This window comes from Crocodylus porosus, unplaced genomic scaffold (assembly GCF_001723895.1).
Source record: "Crocodylus porosus isolate Cpor-Errol unplaced genomic scaffold, CroPor_comp1, whole genome shotgun sequence".
Classification (NCBI taxonomy): Eukaryota; Metazoa; Chordata; order Crocodylia; family Crocodylidae; genus Crocodylus; species Crocodylus porosus.
In genome coordinates, this window is record NW_017728940.1 from 6,819,440 (window position 1) to 6,837,478 (window position 18,039).

General features: G+C 45.7%; 1 protein-coding gene across 4 annotated transcripts in view; it reads left to right on the plus strand.

Moving 5' to 3' along the window:
* The window catches only part of SCMH1 (sex comb on midleg homolog 1 (Drosophila)), a 132,716-nt gene that overhangs the window by 41,931 nt on the left and 72,746 nt on the right, over positions 1-18,039 (plus strand). The window lies entirely within an intron of this gene.

Genomic DNA, 18,039 nt, shown 5'->3' on the forward strand with positions numbered 1-18,039 from the left:
GAAAAAGGTCCGAATATCATTTTCTCCTTTGGCTAGGAGATTATTAGTAGTATAAATATTTAAGATTTTATTAGCAGTAAAAATAGCATGAGGGAAGAGACCCTGTATTCATATGTGTTTGTAGGTAACAGCTATTTCTGGAATAGGAGTAGAGTGAGGGGAGGGGGAATGATATGGCTAGGCTGAATAAGATTACTCCTCTCTTCCCTTTCCACATGTTTCTTCAGCACCTGCTGTGCATCTCCAAACAGCACAGGTTCCTATCCAAATTGAAGAGGCTGGGCATGTTGGGAATATACAAGAGGGATTAAAGTGACACAGGTCAGGAAACAGGATTTTCTTTTATTTAAAGGACTTTGCTTCCTGGAAAAGACCATTCTTCTTCAGGGCCTGGACACACAACACATTTCCACTGTGTAATTTACATCTTTTTTTTATCCTAATGTCAGTTATGCTGGGATCTGAAGTAAGCAACCAACCAGATTCCCTAGGTAGAGGAACATATTATTATAGGCACAACTCGAGGCAGTGGCCAGCTGATTTCATGGGCAGATTGTGGTGCCAGCCACCACCTTCATGGTCTTATCATGGTGGGGCCCCCCACGCGTCTGATTGGCTAAGGGGCTCTGGTAGCCTAGTTCCCTCCTCCCCACTGATTGGTGGAGAGGGTTGTCCATCATATGGCCCCACCTATAGTGGGATGAACTATCAGTGGTGTCTGCATCACGTTTCTCTTCCTTTTTTTTTTTTTTACAATAGCAGAAAGGTCATTTACACTGATGTGAATGTGTCATTTGTCCAGAGCCTCAGGTGAGGGGTTGCATCTGCTTCTCTTGTACAGCTGGCTTGCTACAGGTTTGGCTTCTGTGACCCTCCACCTCTGAGAGGGTTTCCTAGTGCTTAGAAGCTACGTGTTGGCTATTGAAGGTCTGTTATGCCTGTATGCTGCCCTATAACTGATACTGTCCTAAAGAATTTAGGGGCTAAGATTTATTTATGAAAGGCCTCTTTCTGACCAAACACTTCCAAACTGCTTGTGCTTCTAGAGGTAGCTGTGCTGCAGAACCAATAGGCTGCTCCTAGTTTCCTTCTTCCTATCTGTGACCTAAAAAATGAAGATACTTCTTTGAATGAAGCCTGTCCTATTCAGAGGCTTCAGAGTTGGAAGTTCCTCCCAGATAGCAATGATCTGAGATTGTTTGCTTTACAATGGAATGAGCCTACGTATGAGCTCCCCTTAGATTTAGAAGACCCATTTGGCTGATGGAAACTGAAAAAGCTCTGTTCATTTTGAATCTCTGCTTTCAGTGTAGGTGACCTCAGTGTCCCTAGCATCCTCCTCTGTTCCTGCTGTTTGTTTGTGTCTTGCGTGCTGTCTACCCCTAAGCTATCAGAGAGGTTTTTACTTCACAGCCAGTGCTTCAACTCCGTAGCAGGAGGTGCCATGCATTTCCCAGGCTTTTTGAGATCTGAGCTTGTCTGGCTTCACAGCATTTCACTAGTACAGGGCAAATGGCTAAAATCCTTCTAGATGTTGGCTGGAGACATTGGTTCCTTTTATTTAGGCTAGCAGGGCTTTGAGAAGGGCAGAAGATTTCAGATGAAGTGGGAGATGCTTCTATAGCAGGAAAGGGGACTTCTTCTCTGAGCTGTAATTGTTAGCCTGGGGACAAGATCTCGCCCTTCAGACTTCTCTGTGCTGTGAATTGAGGGAGAGAGTGGGCCTGCAAATCGTAGAAGCATCCAAAAATAAGAAAACTGTCAGAGTTTTGAACAGGCCTAGAACAGATGCTGGTTGGTAGGTATCAGTGACAGGCTTTTCTTCTTACATTTGCCTCAGCAGGACCTAGCTTTGGAAAATAGTAACAAAATGTTCCCACAGTCCCAGGATGGTGTGCTTCTGGATGTGAGATGTACATAGCACTGGCCTAGGTAGGGCCATTTGGCAGTAGTCAGTCCCAAATTGCCCAGGGAGGGGAAGTTGTAGGGAAATTCTGGTGGATGGTATTTCCTTAGAGAGGCTACAATCACATTCAACCCCTCCCTTGAGTAAAGTTTCTGCTGTTTTTAACCTGGTTTTCCAACATGAGGGAGAGGAAACTGAGGCGCACTGTGGTAATATGATCTCTCCCAAGTAGACTGGCTCAGGATTCTCTTTTGAGTATTTTGCTTATCTCATTTGCAGCAATATTTTCCTTGTCATCAGTTTTTTCCTTTCCTTTGCCTTTACCCCAGTAAGGGGAAGTCCCTAAGAATCCTTTCCTTCTAACATTAAATCTTTTACTTCATCCCTTCACTGGCAAAGTGTAGGGAATGCACACGGGTGGCATCTGTGGGTGGTTACCAACTCCTGGTCTGCGCTTGCCACCACATCCAACCGCACTGGCAGTGTCTGCTGGAGCTCCCCAGTTACCACCACCATGCTCCTGCTGTGGCCCTGCAGCTGCCAGGGGCGCACGTTTTTCATGCATCCCTTCATTACTAAACCAGAACTTTGGAAAGGAAGGGATGAACTTGTGCATCACTGTTTGCTAGGGCCATGTGAAGCTTCTGCCACCGGTTCGATTCAGAGGAGATTTGGCCTGATTTGGTGGCTGGATCACCAAATACGAATCAAATCAGTAGACCCATTAATAGATTCAAATTGAATCTGAAGCCTCTGAATTGATTCGGAGAGATTTGGTAATTCAGGTCAGCTGGGGAGAGGCAGACACAGCCAGGCAGCTGCAGGTTCTCCCATGGCTCCTCCAGCTGTGCCTCCCTCTCCCCAGGTTGTGGGGAGGTGTGGGAGAAACCCTCATGGCTGCCCTGCCCAGACCCATCCCCCACCTGGCACTTTGAAAAAAAAAAAAAAAAAAGCCCCACACTCACTGGATGAAGCAGGGGCTCTGGGGGCTCTGAGGCCTCCTGGCAGAACCCCATTGTGCAGACCCCACACTCTGATCACCCCACCCCACCCTACTCCCTCTGCCCGGCCCCAGCAGCCCAGGAGTCAAAAGAAAAAACAAAACAAGCCCCCCCCCCCACACACACACACACACTCATTGGCTATAGCAGGGGCTCTGGGGCCACATGGCAGAACCCCTTCGCCCCCAATGGCTGCCCTGCCTGCCTCCAGCATTCCAGCAATTGGGGGCGGGAAGCCCTGCACTCACCGGCTGTGGAAGCTGAGATCAGGGCCTCTCAGGGCTTGTGGCAGAGCCCCCTTACACACTACAGGGCAGTGGGGGCTGCTCCCCTGCCTGGCACCTGTGCAGCAGCTGCCCCATGGCACTGGTGCAACACAGCTTGGCAGAGTGCCATGCGCTGTCCGGGAGCTGGGGCGGCTCCACCTGTCAGCCAAAGCCTAGCATCGCTCAGCCCCAGTGGCCCCAGCTCGCAGATAGCGTGCAGTGCCCTACTGAGCCATGCTGTGCCCAGGCCATGGGGTAGCTGCCACACGGGTGCCAGGCAGCGGGGGAGAGGGTTGATTTCTGCTGCCCCCCACTGCCCCATGCTGCACTGGGGAGCTCTGCCATGAGCCCTTAGAGGCCCCAGTCGCTGCTGTCAGAGCCAGCGAGTCCATGGTTTTTTTTTTCCAATTGCCGGGTCTGGGGTGGGCAGCCATTGGGGGTGAGGTGGGGGGAGGAGATCATTGAGCAGGGCCTATGTGGGCTGGCTCTGCCGCAGAGCCCCTGCTATAGCAGGTGTTATATTTTTTTGGGTTGGTTTTTTTTGATTCCCAGACTGCTCAGGCCAGGCCAGGGTGGTAGGGGGAGGGGGCTCTGCCAGGAGGTGTGGGATCTGTGTGAGGGGCTCTGCTGCAGCCAGTGAGTGTGGGGATTTTTTTATTTTTTAAGTGCTGGGAGGCTGGGGCCAGGCGGGGGATGGGACCGGGCAAGGCAGGGCAGCCATAGGGAGAAGTAGGCACAGCTGGAGGAGTCATGAGAGAACCTGCAGCCACCTGGCTGTGCCTGCCTCTCCCCTGGTGATCCGAATCTCTGATTTATTCAGCTGAATGAAATGGGGACGGTGATTTGAATCACCAAATCGAATCACTGTGCTCCAAATTGACCAAGTCTGAATATGAATCGAATACTTCCCTATTCGCACAGGCCTACTGTTCACAAGTAGGCCTTTGGAGCTATCTGACAGAAGCTCTAGGCACTTACTTCTCTCCTTGCTGCACCAGTAGCTTCTTCCTTTACACTTCCAGCCACTTATCTTCCTTGGGCAGTCTCAGGTACTGAGGGACTGAACTGGAGTCCCAGGCACAGGATTCTATTTCTCTTGGGAATATTTACTCCTGGAATTTACTGATGCTCGTAAAGGAGATAGAGATCTGTGAAGTGGGTCCAAAATAGCTGGCAAGCTCCTAGGAGCAAGGACCACATTTTCTCTCCCAATATTAAATACAACTTTGGAAGACAGTCGTTCCATCTCCGATCTCTCAATTCTGATCCTCAAAGGGAACTTACAAAACACCTTTCGTAGATGAGCCTGCGAACTGCACTTCATAAATCTACTAGATAAAAAAAATCATGGACTCAATATAGACATTGTATTTTTGACACATTGCAACCCATCTGACATTTGATTCGTAAGGTATCTGCCAGACCTGACCTTTTACACTCATTCCTTGGAGTCTTAGAATAGCAGAGATTTATTATGCCTGAAGAAGGGTGACTATGCCCAAAAGCTTGCTAAGAACTTTTTTCCAGCTACTCATTTGGTCTAATAAAAGATATCACATATACTCAAAGAACCTTGCCTGAATGAAGTGGTCAATATGCTTTTTTGGTACTATGGAAGTTATTCAAAGGGTTACTAATAAAACCAATGCAATGGCTTTGTAAGGCAGAGTAGCCTACAAAGTGATCTCATGCCAAAGGATAACAAAACTTCAAAACAGGCATGTTTATTTAATGATTTAACTTAAATCAAGTCCAACCTATTGCTTATGATGATTGCCAGTGAGGTGGAGGAAAGCAAAATTATTCTTAGTCATATGGCTAAACTGATTGGCTACAGCAGGCATCAGTGACCCACTTTGACAAGGTTTGGGTGTAGATTTTGGAAGCAAGTAAAGGTTGTATAGTTACTGACTGGCCAATTATCTGAAAGGAGAACTTTTAAGAGAGTGGTGTGTGTGTGTCAGGACTGGAGAAGAAGGTCAAACAATGAGGAGAAGCAAGTTTACTGCTCGGTTGGTAATTGCGTTGCCACAGACACACCCTCCCTGCTATGACTTAATTAGGAAAAGCCAAGCAGGTGTCCTACAGCTATATGACTGTCAGTTCTCTCCTGAGAAAATGAAGCTTAGAGGTGTTTTTACCACCCCAAGTGAAATAAGGCTCTAGGTGGGTTTATATAATGTGGGTCTGTTCACTCAGTGCTCCTTCTTGGACCTATAGGGAAGATCTGTGTTGAGATAATCTTTTTGATCTGCCTTCTGTATTTATTTGATCTGTGTATTGGGTTATTTAGTGCTGGGACTGTTGGCACGGGAGACCCACTTTCTTTTAAAACTTGTAATGTTTAGTCTCAACAGCTCTTTCCCTCCCTCTACTCTGTCCATTTTAAAATTTGCAGAATCTGGTACTGCTGTAGTTAGGGTAGACAGGACACATGAATGTACCTTGAAATTGGACACTGAGCAAGCTGTCGTTCCCAGTGTAGGCCACTAGTGCAGAAACTATTGAGCTGTACTTGTTTCGTACTCATGAGGGGGCCTTTATCTGTGAAGTCCTTCTGTGTCCTTCTCTGTCATTTCTACTTTTCACATTTTGTGCATTCTGACCAAATGTGTTCATGGGGTGAACTGTGTGTGACGGTGTGCTGCCGAGATAGGTGAACTTGTCCGCTGCCTGAAGAGTTTGGCCATTCATTATGATTGTAGGCTCACCTATCTCATTTAATATGCTCGTGCACAGTTCACATCAATGTTGAAACCAATTCCAGAATTGCCAAAGCAAGTGTGACCTTTGGCAGACTGTACAAATTAGAGTGAAGCAATAAAGATTTTTTGGACTGATACCGATGGCCAATTATTAATGAGCCATTTCGGCTGATTGCCAATTTGTAGCCCGGCAGCTTGGAAAGTAGTGTCTGGCTGGTAAGTCTGTTGTGGGGGAAGGAAGGGGCATGGAGGGGACAGATTGAGGCCCCTGCAGTAAGGGAGGGAGTGGGTCAGGGCAGACACTGCCCAGCCAGGACAGAGCTGTGTTGGGTCATCCAGGGAATGTGGGGAGAGGGGAGGGGATCCTGTTGTTGTGTGCAACCCTAGGAGAGCAATGGGGAGGCATGTGCCCCCTGGATCTATGCAAGGGCAGGCTGCTGCTGCGGGCTGGGGCTTAGGGTAGCCCCGGCCTCTTCCCGGCAGGGGGTTTGGGCCAGGGCTGTGCTTGGTGGGAGGAAGCCATGGGATGGAATAGAGCCACCCCAGAAATTGCCGTGGCCCCCCTCTCAGTACTGCCACTGCTTGCCCTGAGCTCAGCCCTTGCCTAACCCTCCCCAATGGGAAGAGCCCAGTGCTACCTCCAGCCCTAGCCCACCTTCACCCCGTGCACAGATCCAGGGATCACATGCCCCCCATGGATCCTCCAGGGGTGCACACAGTGGCAGAATCCACGCCCCACCCTTCCTCCCTGTGCGAGTTGCATTGCTGCATCCCATGACCTGCGCTGGCTGAGTAGCACTTGCCCCTGCCATAGCCCCACTCCCTCCCTCAGATCAGGAGGCTTGATTTGCCCTGCTCTCTCCCTACCCCTTCCCTCCCAACAGATTGGGCTGGCTGTATGCATGCTGTGGCAGTGTGCCTGCACGTGGAATTTATCAGCAATGTTATTGGCCACATTGGCCAAAAAAAGCCAATTGCTGATGATGTCAATTTTCCTTTTATCAGTGCCAGTACAATGTGGACCAATGTATGGGTGCACCTCTAGTACAAATGTGTGAAAACACAGGCATTAGTCAACAAATAAAACAAAAGGTCTACAAAGCCGTTGTGTTGCCAGTCCTGATGTATGTGAAACCTGGATGGTGTACAGATGCCATGCTATGAAGCTGAGCCATTTTCACATGGGCAGTCTGAAGAAACTGATGAGGATAAAATGGCAAGGCAAGATACCAGACACGGAGGTTCTCACATGGGCAGGCATTCCATGCATTCGCTCTCTCTTTATAAAGTCACATGCGAGATAGGCAGGCAATATCACCAGCATGTCAGATGAGTGATTGTTAAACAAGATCTTCTCTGGCAAACTAAAAAAGGGAAAGCACTCTCGGGGAGGCCAGAAGAAACATTTCAAGGACTCCCACAAGTCATCCTTGAAATGTTTCAACATTTACCCAAAGTCTTGGGAAGATATTGCTCATGATCATTCCACCTGGTAAAGCCTCATCCATACTGGAGCTACAGTTTGTGAGCAGAAAAAAACTGCCGAGGCAGAGCAGAAGCACAAACAGTGTAAATCTCACAACAGCATCATGTCCACTGTTGATCAAGCAACCCAAAGCAGCATCTCTTGCTCACTGTGCCGCAGACTGTTTAAAGCACGAATTGGCTTCATCAGTCACTCACATGCTTTCAGAAACCAAACCACCCAGTGATGTCATGGTCATCTTCAAGTTTGAAGGACTAACAACAACATGGGATAGATGAATAGATGCTACTCATATGGCCAGGTTAGGCATATGTCTCTGCACAACATATCTTACTTATTCCATATACAATTATGTGTTTTGTCCTTGGATCTTAGTTACATCATATATGATCAGCCAACTTACCCACAGCTGTGTATTACAGCATCAACAACATGTCATTCATTTTAAAGCACTGTCTCAGAATGATTTTTCAGAACTGTCTGTGCTGATTGTCAACTGTTTGTTGTATCTTTCAATTTACTTGAATATGGCGTCTTTAAAGAAACAGTTTAGATGCATCCGCTTATGCAAACCCCGCCTCAGAGATCCTGTAAAACTACAGGGACTCCACAGCTGCTGAATGAGTTGTCTTTCTTCAAGTAAATGGTTAAGTACTTGGGAACTTTTAATCTGCATCATAACAGATCAGACAAAGCCTTGGCAGTCTCTGCATTTCTTGTAAGGGAAGTGATAGCGACCCCTTTATTTAAGCTGCTTACACATTTTTAAATAAGAAATTTTCTGAATATTTATCAAAAAGTTCTTGAACCCCCATAGCCACTGAATAAGGCAGAGAGCCTAAGAGAGCAGTATTGAGTGATCATATAATTAAAGATTAGATCATAATGCCTCTGTCCAACAGGGCTGAAATAGAGTATCATGGGAAACCTAGACCAAACTCCTATTCTGAACAACTGCTACTTTGGGTAGGTTAGGATCCTCAGAACTAATCAGATATTGTGCCTGTATTAGTAGGAGGGATATGCAAGAGGATTCATCCCTCCCTTAGAAGTCTTCTGTGGAATGTGAAGCTGCTGACATATTGTGGCAGAACTTGGAAGCAGGTGCGCAACCTTGAATTCAATGTTCTTGAGAGGTATCTTCCAGCTTCAACTTCTGACTGTACCTGAAATAGAGCAATTTAAGAAATGATGTCCACCCTAGAGAATCCAGCACCCCCTACTCAATTTCCGGGGGTTATGCCCATTAAGATGAATGTAAATTGTAATTGAGGAAGAACTTTTATGGGGACATGGGATGAAGGGTATGGATTGGGAGAGAGAAGTTGAATAAAAGAGCCCATGGTCTGCTTCTCCACAATCAACCTCTGGGTAAGTTTTCATCTGTTGAACTGCATTCCCGAACCTTCTGTTGATGGTGATGTAATCAGTTTGGTTTCTAATGTTATCTCCAGGACTCTTCCTTGTATACTTTCTTCTCCGCTCGTGTTCAAACCATGTGTTTGTAATGACTTCATCATTTGCAACATACCAATCAGTCCATCTCTCTCCTCTTTTATTTTTATCACCAAGTCCCTGAAGTCCAACAATATTATCCACTTGTTTATAATGAACTTTTGCATTTAGATCTCCCATCACTATGACCACTTACTGAGGTCTGCATTGCTTTTTTGTTTTATCAAGGTCTTCATAGAGACGATCAATGGCCTCTTCCCTACTTTGAGCAGGTGGTGCATACATTTGTATTATTGCAATGTACAAAGGTTTAACCTTTATTTTCACAAGCATCACTATCAGATATTGCCCAAAAACATGCAAATATTTTGAGGTTTCTTTGTCCAGAAATCAATCCAACTCCTCTTTTGTGCAGCTGATTTCCTGAATAGATTATCTTCACTTCTTCTGAAACAATAATTCTAGCCTCTCTCTCCAACGTGTTTCACACAGACCTAGAATATTGATCTTAATCTCTTCATTTCTCTTGACATTGTCCAATTGCCCAATTTGCTGTTGAGCCCTCACACTTCATGTTGCCACTTTGACTGCTCTCTTCTGAGTGTGCACAGTAGCATGCTGATAGGAGTCACCTGTCGCACATGACTATCCTCACCAGGCATGGTGTTCTCACCTTTTCTGTCAAGGACCCCCTTCACATCATTGTGCGATTTTTCTTAAATTCTTAGAAGACCATGGACTGTGGAAGTGATCATGTACCTGTAGTATGCACCATCAAGATAAGGTTGAGAAAACTTAAGAAATCAAGAGCAACAAAGAAGCTTGATTATTCAGTTCTAATGGTAAAAGGTGTGGTTAAAGACAGGTGCACAGTTGCAGTCAAAAATGGTTTTCAAGAACTTGAAGATGAAGGAAATATGTCAAACTGAGAAATTTTCAAAGCGGCACTGGTTGAAACTGGTTGAAACAGCCAAGGAGGTTATTCCATCAAAAGTAAGGCAAAAGAAACAGCAATCAGTGACTGAAGAAACCCTTGAACCTATGGAAGAAAAAAGAAAAATGAAAACCCGTAGCATGGAAGAGTATAAGAAACTGGACAAAAAAATTTGATCAAGGTGCAATGAAGAGAAGGAAAAATGGTTTAATGAAAAATGTACAGGGATAGAAAAACAAAAGGATAAAGATATTATGTCAGTGTATAGGAATATAAAGAACATCACAGGCAAAGGAAGATGTACTGCTAGGGGGATGTATGAAAGCCAAGAATGGTGATGTAATTATGGAGCAAAAACAAATATAGAAAAGATGGACAGAGTATATTGAAGAGTTATTCCACGACAGTTGAGAAGAAAGCCATCTATTAAGAAGAACGTGGAAGGTTCAAAAATTCTTAAATCAGAAGTATGAACAGTTATCAACTGAATGAAAACCAATAAAGCTATAGGACCAGATGAGATTGCAGTAGAGCAAATTAAATGTCCGGAACAGTTTGGTATAGAAAAGTTAACAACTGTTATCAATAAGGTTTATGAAAGTGGAGAAATACCTGAGGACCTTAGTAAATCCATCTTTATTGCACTCCCCAAAAGACCTGGAGCCATTGAATGTGAACTCCTTTCAAGTTTAATGAGCCATGTGACAAAGATCCTATTAAACGTTCTGATGATGAGAGCTAGAAGTAGAATAAGACTGGAGGTTGCAAAAGTTCAATGTGGTTTTGTTGAAGATTGAGGTACAAGAAATGCTATCTTCATGGTGCAAATGCTTTCTCAGAGGGCCATATAAATGAGAGAAGACTTTTATTGTGTTTTATTGATTATATCAGAGCTTTTGATAGAGTCAACCATGAGGAGCTAGTGCCAATGCTGGAAAAATTGGATATTGATGGTAAAGACTTAAGAATTTTGAGAAACCTCTATTGGGACCAAACTGCAGCAGTGAAGAAAGAAAATGAAGTAAGTGAACATCCAAATTGAGAGGCATGAGGCAAGGCTGTAGTTTTTCACCTGACTTGTTCAACTTGTACAGTTAGAAAATACGGAAGGAGATTGAGGATTTATCAGGGCTGATGACTGGCAGACAGAATTTGAACAATTTGTGTTATGCTAATGATGACACAGTCTTAATAGCTGATTCAGAAGAGAAGCTGTAAGGATTTTCAGATAAGATTGTTAGTGAAAGCAAGAAGGGTTTAAGTATTAACTGTAGAAAAACAGAATGCATGGTAATTACAAAGAAGATCATTCTGGTATGCAGTATCAAACTGGAAAAGGAACAGATAAGGCAGGTCAGTAAATTTAACTACTTGGGAAGCTGGATAACATCAAATGGTAAATGTGATCATGAAATAAAATGGAGAATAGGGATGGGAAAATTGCATTTCTGAAAATGAAAAAGATATTGACAAATAGTAAAATTTCTATGGGAACAAAGTTAAGAGTTTTGGATTGCTATGTTATACTAGTCCTCATGTATGCATCAGAATGCACAGTAGCATCAAGTATGGAAAAGAAAATTGAAACAACTGAGATGTGGTTCTTAGGGTGCATCTTGAAGGTATGTTTGTTAAGAGCAGGCTGCAGGAGGAAGCTGCTGATTAACATCAGAAAGAGACAGCTGGAGTTTCTCAGGCATGTTATGAGGAAAGTGGAAATGTGAAAATTTGGTCATAACTGGAAAGACTGGAGGAAGGAGAAATTGTGGAAGTCAGAGGTTCACTTATGTCAAGAGACACTGGAAATTCTGTATGCCTCAAAGAGAAAAGATCTGTGGAAGACCATGGTCACCAGCGTCCTGTTTGGATATGGTACCTAGAGAGAGAGGTCTGCTTCTCAAAATTGCTGAATTATTTAGGTCTGGTCCTATGATGTTCTGTGGGGAATTGTCTTTGCCAAGGAGAAAACTTGTTGGAACTTTTTCTGTGATAAACTCCAATTTACAGTTTTAAAATATGTTTTTATACTGTTTATGCTAAAGCACTGTGAACCTTAAATGTGCTTCATAAAAACACTCTGCTAATCATAGTTTGGAAAGTTTGAACAAGTTTATGGCAGTGTAGCAGCAGACGTAAACCAGGCAGGGATAAACAGTGTAAGGCGTTCATGGGGAACCATCCATTGAGTTCCCCTGGAGCTGGCATGAACAACTCTATTTAGGAGCCCTTCATGCAAGTTGGGTGCTAGTTACCTTCCATTGTTTTCCCTTATGGCCTGCTACTGGGACTCCTCTTCTGCATGTTGGGAAGCCTCTCATAACAGTACTATATTTACCCAAATCCAAGATGAACCTGAATTTAACACAACCCTCTGATAATTTAGATTCTATACATTGAAGATTTATAAAATTTTTATCGTTTTCCATTTTTTAATTATCAGAAGATCATCTTACATTTGTCCTGACTGCAGTGTAACATGTTGGGGACTTAGGGGAACCATGATGCCCCCAGTGGATCTGCAGCCATTCCCTGCTCAGCCTCTAGGGTGCCTTCCCTTCTGTCTTTCCTGCCACAGCTTGATTCATAGATTCATAGACACTGGGGCTGGAATGGACCCTGGAGGTTCATCGAATCCAGCCCCCTGCCCCAGGGGCAGAGTCAGCAGATAAACATCCAAATGTGTCTTGAAAGCAGTCAAAGTGGGCACTTAAACCACCTCCAGCGGCAGTCTATTCCAAACCTTGGGGGCTTGGACACTAAAGTTCTTTCTTATGTCCAGCCTGAAATGGTCATGGAGGAGTTTGTGACCATTCAACCTTGTTATACCTTGGGGCGCTCTGGTGAACAAACGTTCCCCCAGATTCTGGTGAGCACCCCGATAAACTTATAGGTGGCCACCAGATCACCCCTGAGCCTGCGCTTTTCCAGGCTGAAGAGTCCTCTGTCTCTCAGCCTTTCATCATAAGGTCTGTTTTCCTGACCTCTGATCATTTGCTCTCCTCTGCTAATGGATGCAATTATGGGATTAAAAGGGAGGCTGCCCACAGGCCTTAGCACAAGCCCCAGTCCAGCTAAATCCCCACCGGAGTTTCCCTGTACCCTGCAGGTCTCAAATAATGCCCTAAGGCCTGGTAAGACCTCTTGGTCTGTGCCTCTTAAGGGCTTCTACAGCTTTAAGAGCTAATTGCATGGCTCCCTTCCTCCCTTACGCCACACCCCAAGCTTTGTGGGTGTTGCTGTACTGTTACACTCTCCTCTTGGAGCTTCAACTTCCTTGGCCTCTGTGCCTTTCCTCTACTGGGCCTTCTATCCTGGGCCCACTGTATTGGACTTGGCTTTGAGGCACCAGCTCTAGTTTTGCTCTTTCAGGTCCCTGGCCTCTATCTGTGCCCCTCTTGGGCACCTATCTGTCTTTGCTCCTCTTGGGCACCAGGATGCTGGCCCTTGTCCCCCTGGCCCCTGTCTGTCTTCACCCCTCTCGGGCACCGGACCCCTTAGCTCTGCTCTGGGCTCAGTATTTGCTCAGCCTTGAGCCTGTCCCTGGCAAATACCACCCCTCACAGTCCTAACCCAAAACACCAGTACAGACTGTAACCAAACACTAAGCCCCTGGGCTATAACATAAACTCTCCTTTCCGGGCCTACCAACATCAACAAAAAAGGAAGCAACCTTCTGCTCCTATAAAAGGGAAAACTTTCCTTCATGTCTTGTGCCAGGATAACTTCCCAGTTCTGGCTTATATGTCTTTGAGCTCCCAGATCTTCACTGGGGATCCAAGACAGCCCAGCAGTCCCTTCGGCATTCTGTAGCTCTCCTGACCCAGAGATCCTACCCATATGGCTTGCAGGGCTAGACTGCCTTGCTAGCTCAGGTGCAGCCTTATACGCCTCCCTGGGCCCTGCCCCTTTCTACTCGGGACACTACCCTGGGCTGCCTGCATGTGTCTGCTAATGAGTCTCATTGACTAGTTATGAACCCTGCTTGGCCTGTAGTATTCCCACTCTGGGGTGCTTCTCTCTTAAAGTAACAGAGAGGCTCAAGCTCTCTGTTATACACCACAGCAGGGAAAGTAGTGGCAGGGGGCCAGGCTGTACAGGGGGCAGTGGTGGATAGGCAGGAGAGGTGCATGTGATACAGGGCAGGTGGTATGGAAATGGTGGGAAGGGGAAGCATCTTGCCCCCTGTTGCCTGTTCCTTCCCCCACCAGTTACTCCCCTTCCCTCTCTGCTATTATGCCTGCCCTCCCCTCAGCCTCAGGCCTCCATTCCCCTTCCACCCCCATCTCCCCTCCCCTGTCATATTTCCCTTTCCTTCTACTACTTACCCTTGCTTTGGCAGTAGCAGGCTCTACTCCCACTGCAGCATGGGGCACTGGTACTGTGGAGCTGAGCTGGGGCTGTGCTCCATGCCACCAGCTGGAGCAGGGATGGAGTCTACCAGTGTGGATCCAGGGCAAGTGGTGGGGAGGAGGGGCGGGTGGAGAGAAGAGGCTAGAGGGTTAGTGGGGCTGGGGGAGACAGGGCATGGGCCCAAGGCTGCTGTGGGGAGAGTCAGGGGATGCAGAAGTGGCAGGAGGGCAGGCAGCAGCTGCGGCTGTTGCATCAGCCTAGGGTCAGGGCTGGAGCCTCAGCTGAAACCACAGCAGTTGCCTGTTTCCCTGCCGCCTCGTATTCAGTTGCAAAACAGCAGGCTTTTTTTCATTGTTAAATGGGGGGGAAAAAACCCTTGTCTTCAAATCGAGTAAATACAGTATTTTGCCATCTTTGGGCCAGACCTTTCCACATACATGCCAAAATACCAGTATTCATATGTTCCTGATTCCTACTCCCGTGATGAGATTGTTTAGCTACATTTCAGTCTGTCTGATGTGTGAAGCTTTACAGCCGTTAAGATCTATGCTGCATTTTATAATAGGAGGTTGCTTTGTACCTAACCATTTTAAAATAGGTCTGCAAGAATGGTGGAGCCCCAGAGAGTACCAGGATGAGGAGGCAATAGTGAAAGAGTTGTCAGGGCAGGCCAAGAGCTAGAAGCAGTTTTGTACTTTATTGGATGAGCTGAAATTTTTGAGGAGCTGAGTTTCTGCCTTGGCATAAGCCCAGCTGGCAAAGAAGCTCTGAGTCCAGCCGGGCTGGAGCAAACTAATAGGAAACGCATCCTCTTGGTTACTGTGCCAAAGCCAATGAAAAGTAATACTGTGTGCAGTGGAGACTGGTACTCAAAGTAGGTAAACAGCAGACACTGGTCCCACCTCTCTTTGTCCCTGTCTGCTGCTAGCTGTCAATGCACTGCTCCCTCTCTGTTAGACTGGCTGGCTCTGAGACAGTCTTGCTCTGCTGACAAAGCAAGCAAAAGTTAATAGTTTTTTAATAGTTACCGCGGGAATATTTTAAGTGGTGTTCATGTACACTTTTGGACTTGCCATCTGTTGCACATTTCATGCAACCAGCCTGCAGTTCCAAACAGCATGCTGCAGAAGCCTGGCTAGCCATTTTCCCTGTGGTTGGGAGACAACATCTGAGGAGGTAACAGAAAGTCAGAAATATTATCACCTTAATAGAAAAAATGTACAGAGTTTTCCACTCCCTTTGCCATTTGCTGTTCCTGTTGTTAACATGCAGTTTATATATTTATTAACTGCTTAATGGCCTCAGATGGACAAGATATGATGATCAGGCACAAATGCCTGTACAATTTCAACCTGGAGGCAAACCGAATTGATATTTTATGCTTTTATTTTTATTGATAATCCTGCTTGGTTTCTTTTGTTCCTGTTGGGGTTAGGGTGAGGATGAAGGTTGGTGCAGTACACAAATTCAGTAAAGGAAGATTTACTATTTAAATAAACTCCTATGTTTTAGTGCTTGGAGGTGAGCAAATTAAAATTAACTCCTGCCACTTCAGAACTCCGTTTGCAACCAAAAATGATTTGTGATTTAGGGTTATGAAGCAGGATGGTGGACAGTGCTCCAGGCCTGGGTATTTGCTGATGATACCAAAATTTGGGGTGGGGTGAGCCCGCTAGTAGGGAGAGAAGACTGCAGCAAGACTTGGATAGGTTACAGGGGTGGGCTAACAAAAACAGGATGCGTTTCAATACTGACAAGTGCAGGGTGCTGCACTTGAACAGTAGTAACTAGCAGCACACTTATAAGATAGGAAACTCCCTTCTTGAGAGCATGGAGGCAGAAAGGGATCTTGGAGTCATTATCGACTCCAAGATGAACATGGGCCGACAATGCGAGGTCACGGTTGGCAGGGCTAACCGGACCTTGTCGTACATCCACAGGTGCATCTCAAGTAGAGCCAAGGAGGTAATCCTCCCCCTCTGTGTGACACTGGTCAGGCCACAGCTGGAGTACTGTGTCCAGTTCTGTGCGCCCCTCTTCAGGAGAGATGTGGACAACATTGAGACTGGTCCAGAGGAGGGCCACCCACATGATCCGGGGACAACAGGGCAGACCCTACAGTGAGAGACTGCGGGACCTGAACCTGTTCAGCCTTCACAAGAGAAGGCCAAGGGGGAACCTGGTGCCCGTCTATAAACTCACTAGGGGAGACCAGAAGGGTTTGGGAGAGACCTTGTTTCCCCTTGCGCCCCCTAGCATAATGAGGAATAACAGCCACAAGTTATTGGAGAGTAGGTTTAAATTAGACATCTATAAGAAATACTTCACAGTCGGGGCAACTAGGATCTAGAACCAACTTCCAAGGGAAGTGGTGCTGGCTCCTACCCTGGAGGTCTTTAAGAAGAGATTTGATGCCTACCTGGCTGGAGTCAACTGAACCCAGTTTTTCTCCTGCTCAGGCAGGGGGTCGGACTTGAAGATCTACAATGTCCCTTCCAACCCTACTTCTATGATTCTATGATTTGAGAGGAGGACAAGACAACTTTGCCTTTTTGTACTGAGCTAGCTAGTAACTACTTGGATTTGTCTCTGAACAGAACCTCAGGACCAGAGGGAGAGAACCTGTGTTAACAACAAGAGGCGGACTCATATTATGTGTAGAAGCCTCCTCCCCGTGTATCTGTGGCTTTTTATGCATATCACAATAGTATTTGGGTGTTGTGACTTTGGAATTATTGTTGGAAACTAATCAGTACAATTCTTAAACCATCTGGAGCACAGGATTTGTGATATTTAGCACTAATCTCTACACTGAAATGTCAAGGGAGTGAAATTAGTTTCTCATTCTTCACTCCCTTTGAGTGTTTTATCAAGGAGCAGGATTTGACCAACGCAGTGTTCAAGATGAGAAGAACTCTTCAGTGGTATAATGACCCATCCATAGCAACCCATACTACAGAGTTAGTTAGGGACCAGGGAGGTGAGACTGAAGTGTCAACCAAAGTCTAGAAGAGCAACTGGAAGTTCCTAAATAAAATATATTCCTTTAGTTGCTTGGTGTTGCTTATGACAGATATGGAGATTAAGACATGTAAAAGCAGTGAGAGGTGCAACTCTTGGTTGTCCTCTCAAGCCTGTATGCATAGTTGGTATATTTAGTAGTAATTTGAATGGCTTGCTGGCTAGGCAAGCTTGATGCAGCCCAGTCTTGATAGCAAAAGGGCCTTACAACTTGCCATTGAACTTCTTTCGGTAGCGGAATCTTCATTGTATGTATGGAAGTGGCGAGGCGGCATGGTGCTGTGATACACCAAGTAGATGAACTCGGAAGGACCTACAAAAAAGAAAGGGACTGTAGTCTAGAGAAAGTTGGGGTGCAGGACTGTTGATCCACAATGACTTAAAATTGGCTACCATTTCCAGCATTACCTAGCCTGTCCTTATCTCAAATAAGACTTAGCCCTTCTCCCAGCCTGAATTTTCCCTAATTAATTGGTTCTAATGTTTCTTCCATGGGAATTAGGACTTTATTTGGGTAATTTTTCTTTCATCCCTAACTCAGCCTTCAGGTAGATTTTCAGAGTCTCTTAAGTAGTGTCAGTCTATGCAGAGCATTAATTCAAGAGGACATTCATTTATCGACTGGGTGTGGAGACTATTTTCAACTGGGAGCTTCTTGCATACAACCCCAAGTGAATATAACCAGGGCTGTTTCCTTATCACTTAGTGACTTCTGCTGATGAAAATGCTTGTCCATGACTGGTTGCTCTTGCTGATGAGCTCTGCTGGTAGATATTCTGCTTGGTCAGGGCTTCATCATGTACTTCTCTTAGTTCATGTGAGACATTTCCTAGTCAGATCAGGCACTTGTTAATAAGGGGCAGTGCAATGAAAAGTGCGTAAGGACTGCTTTTTCTTAGAGCTCAGTGCTGGCTG